Genomic DNA, 13,394 nt, shown 5'->3' with positions numbered 1-13,394 from the left:
GGCGACCGTTATGCAAGGGGCGGCGCTCGGTCAGACATTAACATTCAATGAATATCAAGTGGCAGAAAGTATTAATATGGCAGCGCTGGACTGGCCGGAGTCAGGTTTTTGATGGCACTGAAAAACTATAATAACGGCTTTAGGCATAATGAGTTTTGTTTATTTTTTCGTAATATGATCGATGGGGAAACGTTCCTTTAATTGATTCACTCCCATAAATAAATATACATAACTCATTGCCACAGGTAAGCCGGGCGATGAAAGGATAAATTGGTAGTGTTACCCTTGTAAACCCAGGGAGTCTCTCTGATACAGTACATGGATATCCCGTTTTCTTTAAACGGCTAGCAAAAGATATTCACACTTTCCTCGCACACAATTATTTCAGGGTCCCTCCGGGTGATGTCTGGGCGGCCGCCTTGTTGCTGCATGGTTGGCATCCTCAACGCCTCCTGCCGCCATCTCCCGCTCACTGATCTGCCACAGTCATTCAGGACATGCCGAGGAGGAGGTGAGTGCACGGGGAGCCAGGCAGTGGCGTAGTAAGGCGGGTTTTATATCGTCTTGGTTGAAAGGAATAAGTGGCTGACGGCCGCCATGACAGGAACAGATGGGTGTTGTAAGTCTTGAAGGGTTAAATGAGAACGTTACATATATAAAAGGATGAACCGTTGGGTGGACTGCACGCCGACTGTCCAAGCCGGAATTCGAGCGCAGGCCCCCAGATTAGCAGTCAGGTACGCTGACCACTGCACCGCGGAGGCGTGGAAACAGTTTGATTGAATACCTTATCGGGATGACTGATTAGCAGATACTTATGTCATTTCACATAAAAGAAATTTATTGAGAGAGAGAGAGAGAGAGAGAGAGAGAGAGAGAGAGAGAGAGAGAGAGAGAGAGAGAGAGAGAGAGAGAGAGAGAGAGAGAGAGAGAGAGAGAGAGAGAGAGAGAGAGAGAGAGAGAAATGTGTTTGCCTGTGACAAATGCTCATGGCCTTTGCAACTTTGTTGTATTCGTGTGATAAATCGACTTGGTGGATATTATTCATTCTTCCGCCGTTGCATTTGTCTATGAACACATATTCCCACGGAAATATATAAAAATGCAAAATAATTCAAAATAATTTATCTTACCCACAAAGGTAACGCTTGGACTCAACAAGTGTGTGTGTGTGTGTGTGTGTGTGTGTGTTAGAGAGAGAGAGAGAGAGAGAGAGAGAGAGAGAGAGAGAGAGAGAGAGAGAGAGAGAGAGAGAGAGAGAGAGAGAGAGAGAGTGTTTTGCATGTTTTTGGTTGGACTGATTTTTTTATCATACGTCACCATCATTTTAAAGATTTTCTCCAGGCTTGCACTTAACGAAGCACTATTAGTCTCGTTTTGCAGCAACTCGCCCGAGGCTGCTCGTCCCGCAGCAAACAAGAACGTTAGGCATTTTTTGCGTCGCGGAATGGGAGAAAAAGATGACTCATGGCGGCGCGGCACTTCTCACCGAGGGCGACGCATAAGTCCCGGAAAAAGTGTCCCGTTATCACTCATATTTTTCGCTGATGCATCGCGCCGCGCGTTGGGCTGTCAGGGCAGATATTGGCCGTCGTATTGTTCCTGTCAGAGGAATGTTGTTTCGTTTTATTACCAGTTATCATTTAAAAAGCCGCAGCATGTGTAGGTGTGCGCGTGCGAGGGAGAGGCACTTAAAATAAACGATCACTCACTGATTATTTTTACGTTTGTAACTTTGTCTCGTTAAGCTTTCATTGACTGCGTGGATATACTAATAATCTGCAGATCGAATGCCTTAAAATTTCTTGCTGTATTTATCAGTCATTTTGTAATACGTTTTTGGTTATTAAAACAGACAAGACATAACTACTGGATTCATGAAATTCCTGCCAGTGAAATCGGGGCGCATTGACCAATACAAGATATTGGGGGATATTTGTGGCCTAATATCCGAAGCAAAATTTTAGTTACCCTACATACTGTTGAAATACGTGTTTTCATTAAAGTTAAGTGTTCTTTTTAGTTTGGTTGTGTGTGTGCGAATTCTGGTTCCATAAATTCTCTTCGGTGGCCGGCGCAGAGTGGGAATTGTCAGCACAGCCCCGACTGTGTTATCCTGATTTTAGGGGATCACCTTTAAGCTTTATGATGAAAATGCTACTTAAACAATAGTACCATATGTGTATGAATAATATCTATCTATTTACACACACACACACACACACACACACACACACACACACACACACACACACACACACACACACACACACACACACACACACACACACACACAAACGGAGAAAAGAAAGTGAGCATGTGTGTGCTGCGGCCGCCCTGGCAGGTGACCACGCTGCCGGTGCTGAGGAGGAGTGGGGGGAAGGGGAGGGTGCAGCCAGGTGTGTTGCTCCTCTGACGAGGCCACGGCAGGTAATGCGTTGACACATCTTCACGGTTAAGCTACTGATCCCTTAAACCTGAATATTACTACATTCGCATTACTATTGTTACTGTCACAAGCAGTACATTCACATTTAACACGATAAAAACAGAGTCCGGATATTGATTGTTATTGTTGGAATGTTCATGTTGCAAACTCCTGGCGGGCCTCCACCGTGTCCCCGCCGCGCTGAAGACCCACCGGAATACAAATGACCCCCGCTGTGAAGGAAACACTGAAAACAACACGCGGTTAAAAAAAATACGCAGGAAATAATGGGACAAATAAAGTTACTCCGTCATTATATTTTTTTAGCTGAAGCGAATATTAGGTTACCAATGATATATTAAGTGCTAAGGATGGACGTTGTTCTAGCAAGCCATAAGGAAGTCATAAAATAGTATGAAATCAACACGTAGGTGGTTTAGGAATATCCGGGCAAAAAATATAAAAAAAGGAAAAATAAAGGTACCATTTTTTTCAACAAGGGGGGCAGCTCAAGGGCGAGAAACAAAAGCAGGAACAAAAAGACCCGCTAAACGCTATGTCAGTATTGTTTGGTGAAGTATTTCTACCTATAATATACTCAAAGATACTACTCTACTGGATCCTGATTTAGACCCAAAGTAGGTGAGAAAAACAACACACAGAAGGTCGCAAAGATTCTGATAAAAAGGAAAAAAATATAGTAACTCGGTAATTCTCGTTAGCCAGAGAGGGTGTTCGGTTACTAATATGTTAAATACTAGTAATCGGCGCTGGCCTCGTTTTAGGCGTAGTGCTCGTAAGTATCAGATTGTCAGTTTTGGCTTTTCATGTTGCGTGAGGCTTTCGTTGTTTGTGGGTTAAAGATTCGTGTCAGTTTAGTAGTTATTGAGATTGGAAGTGCGCGACGAGGAGTCTGGTGTTCTCTGTAGCATTGGGAATTGTTAGGTTGCTGAAGGTGTAGTTTGTAGTGTTTGCGTCATTATATTATTGGTGTTCGAGTGATATGATACAGCTTGAACAGGTGTAGAGCTTAGGTGTGTGCTTAGCCAGACCCTTTAGACCCCAATAACAGCCACCTTTATTGTAGCAAGCATGAAACATCTTATTGCTTCTTGAATGAATCATCTCTGCCGTCGATTTAAAAAAAAAATCATCATTGTTGCTTCATTTTGTGTTTTGTTCATCTTCATTGTGCGTCATTCATGATATTATATTCTCTCATGATACTTTTTTTTCATGATTACGTGATTCTGGTTCATATTGGAAAAGGCTCAAAGGAATAATAGCACCATCATTCGTATCACAGCGGAAAATGGCTGCAAATAACAACGACGAACAGATTTATTATTGCGCGAGGGGAGAGCATGCAGAATATAAGTAAGGAGAGTAGTAGCAACTAATGTAACCTCATCTCTCTCCACCCTATCCTCATCTCTCTCTTCCTCTCTCGCTCTCCCCTCTCTCTATCCTTCCTTGCTGCTTCCTGACAGTGAAAAAGAGTTGATGTTCAGCTTCATGACGCGGATGATTGGGTGAATGATAATGAATAAGCGAGCGGCGCGAGGGAGGGAGGGAGGAAGGAAGACGAGGAGTAAATGTAGGAAATGATGGTAATGAAGTGTTTTGTGGGTTGTTGTTGTTGTTGTTGGTGTTGGTGTTGGTGTTGGTGTTGGTGGTGTTGTTGTTGTTGCTGTTGCTGTAGTTGATTTTGTTATGATCGATTTTGTTGCTGTTGGTTTTATTGCAGAGTGGCTCGTAATGACACGTTAGATAAGTGAAACGTTCTTTTAGCTCATTGGTAAAGCGGTGGCCTCCCCATTTTGCTGGTCGTGGGTGGGTGGATAGTTAAATGAATTTCTCGTGTTGCGTAGCGGCGCCTAATTTAATTCAATCAATCAATCAATCGTGTTGCGTTGAGAGAAAAAAAATCAATGACAGTTTTTTGCTGTTGATATTGGTGGTGCGTCCTAGCAGAGTGCATTCTCATTTGTAAGTCTGGCAGTCTGTTTGTGTGTTTATTTTCTCTTGTCATATTCTGTTGTGTTTCTCGTTTCCTTTCTCCCTCAGTCAGTCAGTCAACCAGTCACAGTCATTCAATCTCTCTCTCTCTCTCTCTCTCTCTCTCTCTCTCTCTCTCTCTCTCTCTCTCTCACACACACACACACACACACACACACACACACACACACACACACATGGAGATAAAAGAGAAATAGTTTGATGACATTTCGTGAAAATTTCAAGGACATATTCGTAACTAATAACATATGCTCATTTTGTGTCCCGGGTGTAGCTATACTTTTTGAGTATATGTTGTGGAATTGAGGGAACGCTCTGTGTGTGTGTGTGTGTGTGTGTATGTGTGTGTGTGTGTGTGTGTGTGTGTGTGTGTGTGTGTGTGTGTGTGTGTGTGCGTGCGTGTGTGTGTGTGTGACAGCAGTGTGTACAGGGTGTTAGTACGATACAAGGTCATGGGAACATTTTCATTCATATCCGAACAGTTTAGGTCCAGTCGTGTGTCCCTAATGGACGCCGGGGGGGGGGGGGCTGCTAGGCTTCTCGCGGCGGCGCGGCACCATTTCCGCGGTCGCCGGGTTGTTTTTTGTTGACTCGCGGAAACGCCAACCGTGTGCAGAAAGTCTTTGTGCTTTGAAATTATTTAAACATGTAATGTGTAAAATGTGTGTAATATTTAAGCTGTCACATTCTGATAAAAACAAAATTTTATTCAAGTTCTCCTTTGATCTTTCACCGAGGCGTTTACACTTTAACTAATTAGCTTTCCTGGTCAGACAGTATATATATATATATATATATATATATATATATATATATATATATATATATATATATATATATATATATATATATATATATATATATATATATATATATATATATATATATATATATTGATATGTGGCAACTCTCTTAAAAGTGCATAAAAATAATGTGACTTCCCCGATTGGTTAAGACGGAAAACAGAGGGCGTCGTTGTCATGTTTTGAAAAGTTGTTGTTTGTTTGTTTGTGTCTTGTTTGTTTGTGTTCATGTGTTTTGACTAGTTTCCCTCTGGCCTTACACGCGCTTTCTGATGTAAATCCTGACACTACCGATATATAACGTGGAATAAATGCTACACGTTAATAGATAAAACTGGTGCCTGGCGGTGTACTGAATGGAAATATTGTACTAGGATCGAGTGTATTGTCATTGCAATGCAGGCTCTTCATGTTAACAGAAGCTGGGATTCTCTCTCTCTCTCTCTCTCTCTCTCACACACACACACACACACACACACACACACACACACACACACACACACACACACACACACACCCCTCACAACCGAGAAACCCTGGGTTCGATTCCCTGGCGCAGTGACAACAGATGGCCACTCTCTTTTCATTCATGGCCCCTGTCCACCCAGCAGCAAATGGGTACCGGGTGTGGAGGGTACTATAGTCTTCCAAATATGTCGAGGCCGGTCTGGCGTAGGCTCCCGCGGGTCCTTTCCTCCCCTCTGCTCTGCCACACGCTCCCAACACCTATCTCTTCCTTTCATATGTAAGCTATAGGTAACATATGAGAGGAAAAAAATAGGTGTTGGGACTGTGTGGCAGAGCAGAGGGGAGGAAAGGACCCGCGGGAGCCTACACCCAAACGGACTTGACAATTTGGTTTCACTGGAGCTGGGGATTACAAGTCCAGCGTATGATCAGACCATGGTGGATAGCAAAGTCCAGGGGGATCAAATTGCAAACACTCCTTTCGCCATAAAATATATTGCGCCCCTTCCCCTGAAAAAAAAAAAAAAAAACTAACACCCTTACATGCAGCCTCCCCACCACGCCTCATTTTATATCCTCCTCCCGCACCTCTTTCCCTTTGCCCCCTTGAAAATAACACATGAAAAACAATAAATAATAACCCCCTAACGTCCTTATATGGAGCCTCCCCACCATGCCTTTTTTTTTTTTTCCTCCCGCACCACTCATCCCCCCCCCCCTCCCCCCCCGCCGCCGCGAAAATCATCCCCACCCACCTCTATATTTTTTTTGTCTTTCCCCGCGCCAGAGTTTCGTCAATATATCGCAGGAGGGTTGTTAATTACACTGTCGGTCTATAGTTGGTACACGTCAATCCCTTGTCATGTATTTGTCAGCAACCTGCCAATTTCGAGAAGCATTGAGGAAGAGGAGGAAGAGGAATTGAAAGAAAAAGAAGACAAAAAAAGAAGACGAAAAAGAGGAAAAAGAATAAAAAAGAGAATGAAGAAGAAAAAGAAGACAAAGAAGAAAAAGAAGGGGAAGAAGAGGAAGAAGAAGAAGAAGAAAAAAAAAGAGGGGGAGGAAGAGGAGGAGGGGGAGGAGGGAATTCTAGGCCAAGTTTCTCCTCCTCCTCTACCTCTCTCTATTCCTTGTTATTGAGGTTACGATAAACATGTTTGTATATACCCAAGTTTAGCATATTCAGGTCTCATACAATCTTCTTTCTCAAAACGTTCAAATTATTGCTATTCAAGTGCGGAACGTGTTGATTTTACTACGCTCTGGGCACCCAAAGACACCGAGGGAGGATCAAAGGTGACATCAAATCCATGCAGCGCGTTATCGTTGTATCCGTAACATCAAAGCGAGGGAGAGAGTAACCAAAACCGTAATAAAATAGAACTGAAATGGAAATGGAAAGGAAAGAAAGGCACAGCGGCCGGCACCACACGTGTTTATATACCACCAATATGTGTGCTGCTTATGGGTCTGCCAGATTAAATAAGAAATAAATTATGAAGCGTGAACGAACAGTAATTAAAGTCAAGCCGCCCTCCGAAAAAAAAAAAGGAATGGGACTCGGGCAAAAGTGCAAAGCGGGTATATACACACACAGAGGAGAGTGATCAAATGAACTTGGCGGCTGGATTTAATTACGTGAGTGGTTAAATATTATTAGCCCCTTGTGATTGTTGCTGTTTGTTGTACATGGGTGGCGGCGGAGTCTTGCTGGGAGAGTGTAGAGGAGAGAGGGAGAAAGGGAGGGAGAGAAGGAGAGAGGGAAGGAGAGAGAGAAGGAGAGAGAGAAGGAGAGAGAGAAGGAGAGAGAGAGAGAGAGAGAGAGAGAGAGAGAGAGAGAGAGAGAGAGAGAGAGAGAGAGAGAGAGAGAGAGAGAGAGAGAGAGAGAGAGATTTATCATAATTTCAAATCTTGGTAATAAATAGACTATGTAAATCAACGTTGACTTCAGAGGTCGTGGTCAGTTTTGATTTGCATGTTTACATTTTTAATCGTTTTCGTAAAGTATATACATTATTTGCACGTTTTATTAACATTTCAATATTTTCGTGGACAACGCAATATTTTTCAAAGTAGTTGAAAGTTTCCTTCGGTCTTGAGTATGGAAATGTAAATGATGAACTAGACTAAATTTGATTAATCTTTTCATGCTGCATATTTTCCCACAACAGGATGGTCTTTTAATATAATTGTATAACCTTTAGCCAGGATTTGTTGCCATATAACAATATAATGACAATCTTATTAAAGGAAAAGGTAAAGTAGGACTGGGAAGATTTTTGTGACTGAGGCATTATTATTTTTTTTGTGTTCTTCCATAGCCCCGGTAGGCTTTCTTGGTTGGGCCTGATGGTCGGGCCCACTCCGTTATGGCGCAGGCAAGTGTTAATAGGGGTGCCATCTTGCTTTACGAATTATGGAAATATATTTAATAGGGGTCAGACTACATTAGCGAGGAAACAGAGTGGAAGACGTTGCGAGCATTTCAGCTTGACGGATGGAAAGAAAAGGAAGAGAAGCGGCGAGGTTTTGACGAAAAAGTTATAATATAAATTGTATGGCGGTGATTATTATTATTTTTTACAGCAGAGGAGACGGTGCAAGGGCGTAAAAAAAAAAAAAAACAATATTGAAAAAAAAAGCCCGCTACTTACTGATGCAAAGGGGGGACGGAAGTAAATTGGCAAAAGAAGAAAAAATACATGAGAAAAAGTTAAATAGAGACGCGGGGGCGGCGAGGGAACACACGCTGCGATGTAAAAGTATGCAAACTATGCCGGGGATCTGGAGGCTCGGGAACTTTTCTGCCACAAACGCTTCCCCGCAAGTGCTGAAAACACTGACTGAAGACGCTGGCTTGAGGAACGTCTGAGTACAGTTTTATATTAGTTGTTTATAAATTGGAATAGAAATTGTAAGCTATAGTAAATCACTTACGGTAGTGAAAAAAAAAACCATAAGGAGGTAAATATCAGCTTAGCCATATTGAAATTCACTAAGGGTAGATGAAGGAAGCGCGATGGTAAGATTGTTAGCTCGCTGCATATTTTTAACTATTCTTGCATATTTCAGTGAACGAAGGATAAGAAAAAAAAAGATACTTGAATCACGAAAACAAATACAATAATGAATAACCTGAGGAGGCCAAATAGCCAATCGGGAGGGAAATATTGTTAGCTCGCTGCATATTTTTAACTATTCTTGCATATTTCAGTGAACGAAGGATAAGAAAAAAAAAGATACTTGAATCACGAAAACAAATACAATAATGAATAACCTGAGGAGGCCAAAGCAAAATATAAACATGCTGAATATTGATAAATGAAACCATGAAACCTGTATACAGATAAGAATAAACATGTAGGAACAGAACCAATGATTAAAAGAGCCGTCACAACAACAACACGGATTAAGACTTGGTTCCTGGTATGTCAGCGGCGTTCCTGGTGGCTCGCTATACGCCTCTGCAGTGTCCAAGTTTAGGTGAACTAGCACGGCGCTGTTCATTACCTGCGCGAGTGTGTGGAATACCCGAGGCCGCGAGGTGTGCCTGGCGGTGATCGTGGGAAGTGGCGGGGACGTGGGCGAAAGGTGAGCGTGTGTTTGCGTGGGCTGGAAGGGTTCTGTTGCGAGTATTCAGAGCTGTAAATGCACTTCCCTCGGGCTTCCATTCAGAGCTTCCAATCAAACTGAAATAAGATCAAGTGAAAATAGGGGGAGGCCGAATGTGTGTGTGGGTTAGTGGGTTAGTGTGGTTTGTTCGTGGTTCTAAATACAGTTTCCTTTGCATTTTTGTTGTGTGTGTGTGTGGTTGCCATGAGTATAGAATAAAAAATAGCTCCCCCCTGATTTATTCCCTGAAATTCCAATACTGAACTTCTCATTGTCTCTCACAGGCTCCGGATTCTGTCTATGATATTCTGCAGAAAGCGAAGCAAGGCGTGGCACAAATTAGGAGGAAAAAAAAAGAAAAAAAGAAAATAGAGCAGGCTGCAGCAAAACAAAAAAAGGCAAAAATATGAAAAACAAAATAAATCAGCTAGTAAATAAAAATATATAAAAAGAATAAGAGAAAACTTGAAAAAATCACTGCCACAGATAATAAAGGAAGTTTAAAATAAATATGCAAGTGAAAATACAGAAATAAAACGGTGAAAAATAACGATCACACTATAAAAAGTAGTAAGAAAATGAATAACGAGCCTGAGAAAAAAAATACAATTTAAAAGTAAGAAAAAAAAGATCTAAGCAAAAAAGCAATCAATATGTAAAATACGAAAATAAAAAAGTCGAAAATAAATGAGATGGAAAAATAATACGGCCGAAGCGAGAAAATAAGTCTGTGCTATATATTGTCTGGATGCAAAAGTGATGACAAACTTAACTTTATTTTCGCCCCAGCCTCCTCCTCCCCGCCGCTTCCATATTGGACGCGGGACGCCTCGCCAAGGTGCCTCGGTTAATATACATGCAAAAGGGTCCGCCCACCCCGCCCGACTGTATTGAAAAACTTTGAGTGGAGTTATTAAAAAAGTCGGGATTCTGGCAACCTGTCCGCCGCCGCTTGAGTTGTCAGAGGTCGCCAGGAAAGTTGAAATTCGAGTTTATAAAAATCTGCCTATATTCGTTTTTTTATTTTTTTTATTCATTAAGTATGTCTGTCTATACCTACTTGCCTATCTGTGTCTATCTACCTGTCTTTTAATCTGTCTATCGTTTTTTATCCATCTGTATCTTTCTGTATCTATCTACTTCGCTCTATTCATTTAATGTGTGTGTGTGTTTGTCTACCTGTCTGTCTGTGTCTGTCTATCTGTCTTTTATCTATCAATCCGCTTTTCAATCATCTGTTTATGTATCTGTATTTCTCTACATCTATTTGATTCGCTTTATTCATTACCTGTGTCTGTCTCTACTTACCTGTTTATCTATGTCTTTTTTTATATCTATCAATCCGTTTTTCATCCATGTGTTTATCTATCTGTATCTGTCTACATTTGTCTATTTCGTTTTATTCATCAACTGTCTCAATCTACCTTTCTATCTGTGTCTATACCAATATTTTAGTCAATCTGCTCCCCTATCTATATATTTATCTCTCTCTATCTGTCTATATCTCTCTATTTCGCATTATTCATCAACTATCTGTCTATTCCTGTTTGTGTCTGTGTCACCAATCATTCAGTCCAGCAACCCGTTCCTTATCTACCTATTTATCTATTTGTATTTATTCCCTTTAATTCATCAACTGTATTTGCCTCAATCTTCCGATCTGTTTACGTATCACTCAATCAATCAATCGGTATACCAAATATTTTTATCTATTTCTCAATCTATCTAACCTCACCTCAAAGCTTTCACTAATCACACAAGAGGATGTTTGCATATTGACTGGTGGTGGTGGTGGGGATGGGGGTTGATCAAAGCGTGGGAGGCGAGGCTGGAGAGGAGAGAGAAGCGGGAGGGAGGGAGAGAGGAATGGAGGGAGGAGTTGTGACATGAATTCATTTGAAGCAAGAGTGATCACAGAAACCAGGAGCGAGTGACAGCTGTGGCCGGGAAGCATATTACATCCGCTGAATAATGAGTCGTTCCACTTCGTATCCATTTTAGAAGTTTTCTTACCCTTTCGTTTTGCGTTAAGGGTTTTTAATGGAATATTCACGTCATGTTTACAGTTTATTTTCCCTTTGATTGCTTTTTTCTTTATTTGTGTCACTCCCTTTCACCTCCCCTGCTATTTATTCACGTTTTCTTTACTTTTTTTTCTTTTGAACTCTTCTTCTCTATTCTGGTTCCCCCTTTCACCTTTCTTACGATTTATTTACGTCCTAATTATTTGTTTTTCTTCCCATCAGGACTTTTTATTTCTTTATTTTGGTCTCTTCACCTTCCCTTCCCTCTCCATCTATATACGTGTTATTTATTTGTTTTTTTCCTTTATAAAATTTTCTCTTTTATTTTGCATCCTTCTTTCATCTCCCCAGCTCCTTTTTTTGGTTCTTCATTGGTGACCTCGCATATTTAATTTCTCACCTCAAATTTACTTCATCCTGCGAGTCATCCTTCCATATACCTTATTTATTTGCTTGTTTGTTTTCTCCCTAAGGAATTTATATCATTATTGTACCTCTTTTCTCTTACCCGCCATTTCGAAGTTTTAATTGATGACTTTGCCTGAATCGTTGTCCTTGACGTATTTACTTTAACCTGCGAGTCATCTTCCCATCCACCTTGTCTTCCCTGCTTTCATCTCTCTCTCTCTCTCTCTCTCTCTCTCTCTCTCTCTCTCTCTCTCTCTCTCTCTCTCTCTCTCCAGCGTGTTTGTCGACCTCTTTTCTTCCACCTTCATCTCCACATCCATTGTTCCATTTCCCCTTCCTCTTGCAATCCATCTTCCTCCTCTTGTTTCCATTTTTTTGGTTCGATTTTTTGCTCCATCTCAATCTTCTCCACAGATTATTTTTTCTCCAGCCATTTCTGTCTCCTCCTCCAACTCCTCCTCTTTCTACTCACATTCTCCTCACCCTCATATCTCCTCACCCTCCTCACATACTCCTCCTCTTATTTCCATTTTTTTCCTTAATCTCAATCTTCTCCACAGTGTATTTTTTTCTCTAAACCGCATCTCTGTCTCCTCCTCTAACTCCTCCTCATACATTCTCCTCAACCCTCTTATATCTTCTTTACCTCCTCACATACTCACATCTCTCCCTTAGACCCCCTCCTTTTCTCTCCCTCCCTCCCCTCCCTCCCTCTCTCTCTCTCTCTCTCTCTCTCTCTCTCTCTCCCTGCCTTCCAAAACCTGCCATGTAACCATCACCCTCGCTCCCGCCCTCAGCCCACGTCTAGCTCTGTATCATAACACCGATGACAACGATCTATATTCAAAGTTGGCGGAGCATATTAAACTCTGCACGCACCGGGGCCCGCAATTTGCCTTGTGTTGTTGGAAGAACTTGTATGCGGCAACGATGGACGAGGGGAAGCCGAGGGGAGGAAGGGAGGGGGGAGGAGTGGGGAGAGGGGAAGAGCAAGGGAGGGTGAGAGGGAGGGAGGGGTTAATGGAAGGGTGTGGGGAGGGGTGAGGTATGCAGGGGAGGGCGTTTGAAGGGAAGGGAATGCATATTGAAGGGAGGGTAATGGGAAAAGGGACAGGTATTGTGATGAGGAAAATACATGTGTGTGTGTGTGTGTGTGTGTGTGTGTGTGTGTGTGTGTGTCCGTCGAAAACAAAAGGCAAGAGTGAGGGGAGAGAAATGTGTGGGAGGGAGAAAGGAAAAAAAAAAAAACAGTAGGGATGAGAGAGAGAGGGAAAGAGAGAGAGGGGGAGAGAGAGAGAGGAAGGAATAATAGGAAATGGCAGTGGGGATATCCTGAAGGTAGAAGGGGGGAGAGAGAGATTGTAAGAGGGAGAGGGGGAGGGGGAGGTAAGAGAATGCGGAAGAGGGAAAAGGGGAATGGAGGAAGGAAGGAGTGCCTAGGTGTAGGGAGGTGGGGGGGGGGGGGCTGTTATTAATGGCCCCCCTATACCTATTCATATCTCTAAGGTTTTTTGATTTATGGGACGCCTCTTCGGCCTAATACAATATTTACTCGCCGTGTGTGTACAAAGGCAGTATATCACCTCGACTTTCAATTTAAATAGGCTCGGATAGGCCGCCGTCGGTGGTGAT

The 13,394-nt window shown here is 42.2% G+C and overlaps 1 long non-coding RNA gene across 8 annotated transcripts in view; it reads left to right on the top strand.

The window, feature by feature from the left end:
• The first annotated feature begins 374 nt into the window (after positions 1–374).
• LOC126992464 (uncharacterized) overlaps positions 375–13,394 on the top strand; it is a 48,187-nt gene continuing 35,167 nt past the window's right edge. For all 8 annotated transcript variants that reach the window (XR_007746571.1, XR_007746570.1, XR_007746568.1 and 5 more), the window contains exon 1: positions 375–511. This is a non-coding gene — a long non-coding RNA (uncharacterized LOC126992464). The remainder of the gene's footprint in view (positions 512–13,394) is intronic.

Source organism: Eriocheir sinensis, unplaced genomic scaffold (assembly GCF_024679095.1).
Source record: "Eriocheir sinensis breed Jianghai 21 unplaced genomic scaffold, ASM2467909v1 Scaffold47, whole genome shotgun sequence".
Lineage (NCBI taxonomy): Eukaryota > Metazoa > Arthropoda > Malacostraca > Decapoda > Varunidae > Eriocheir > Eriocheir sinensis.
This window is presented reverse-complemented; position numbering and strand designations above follow the sequence as displayed.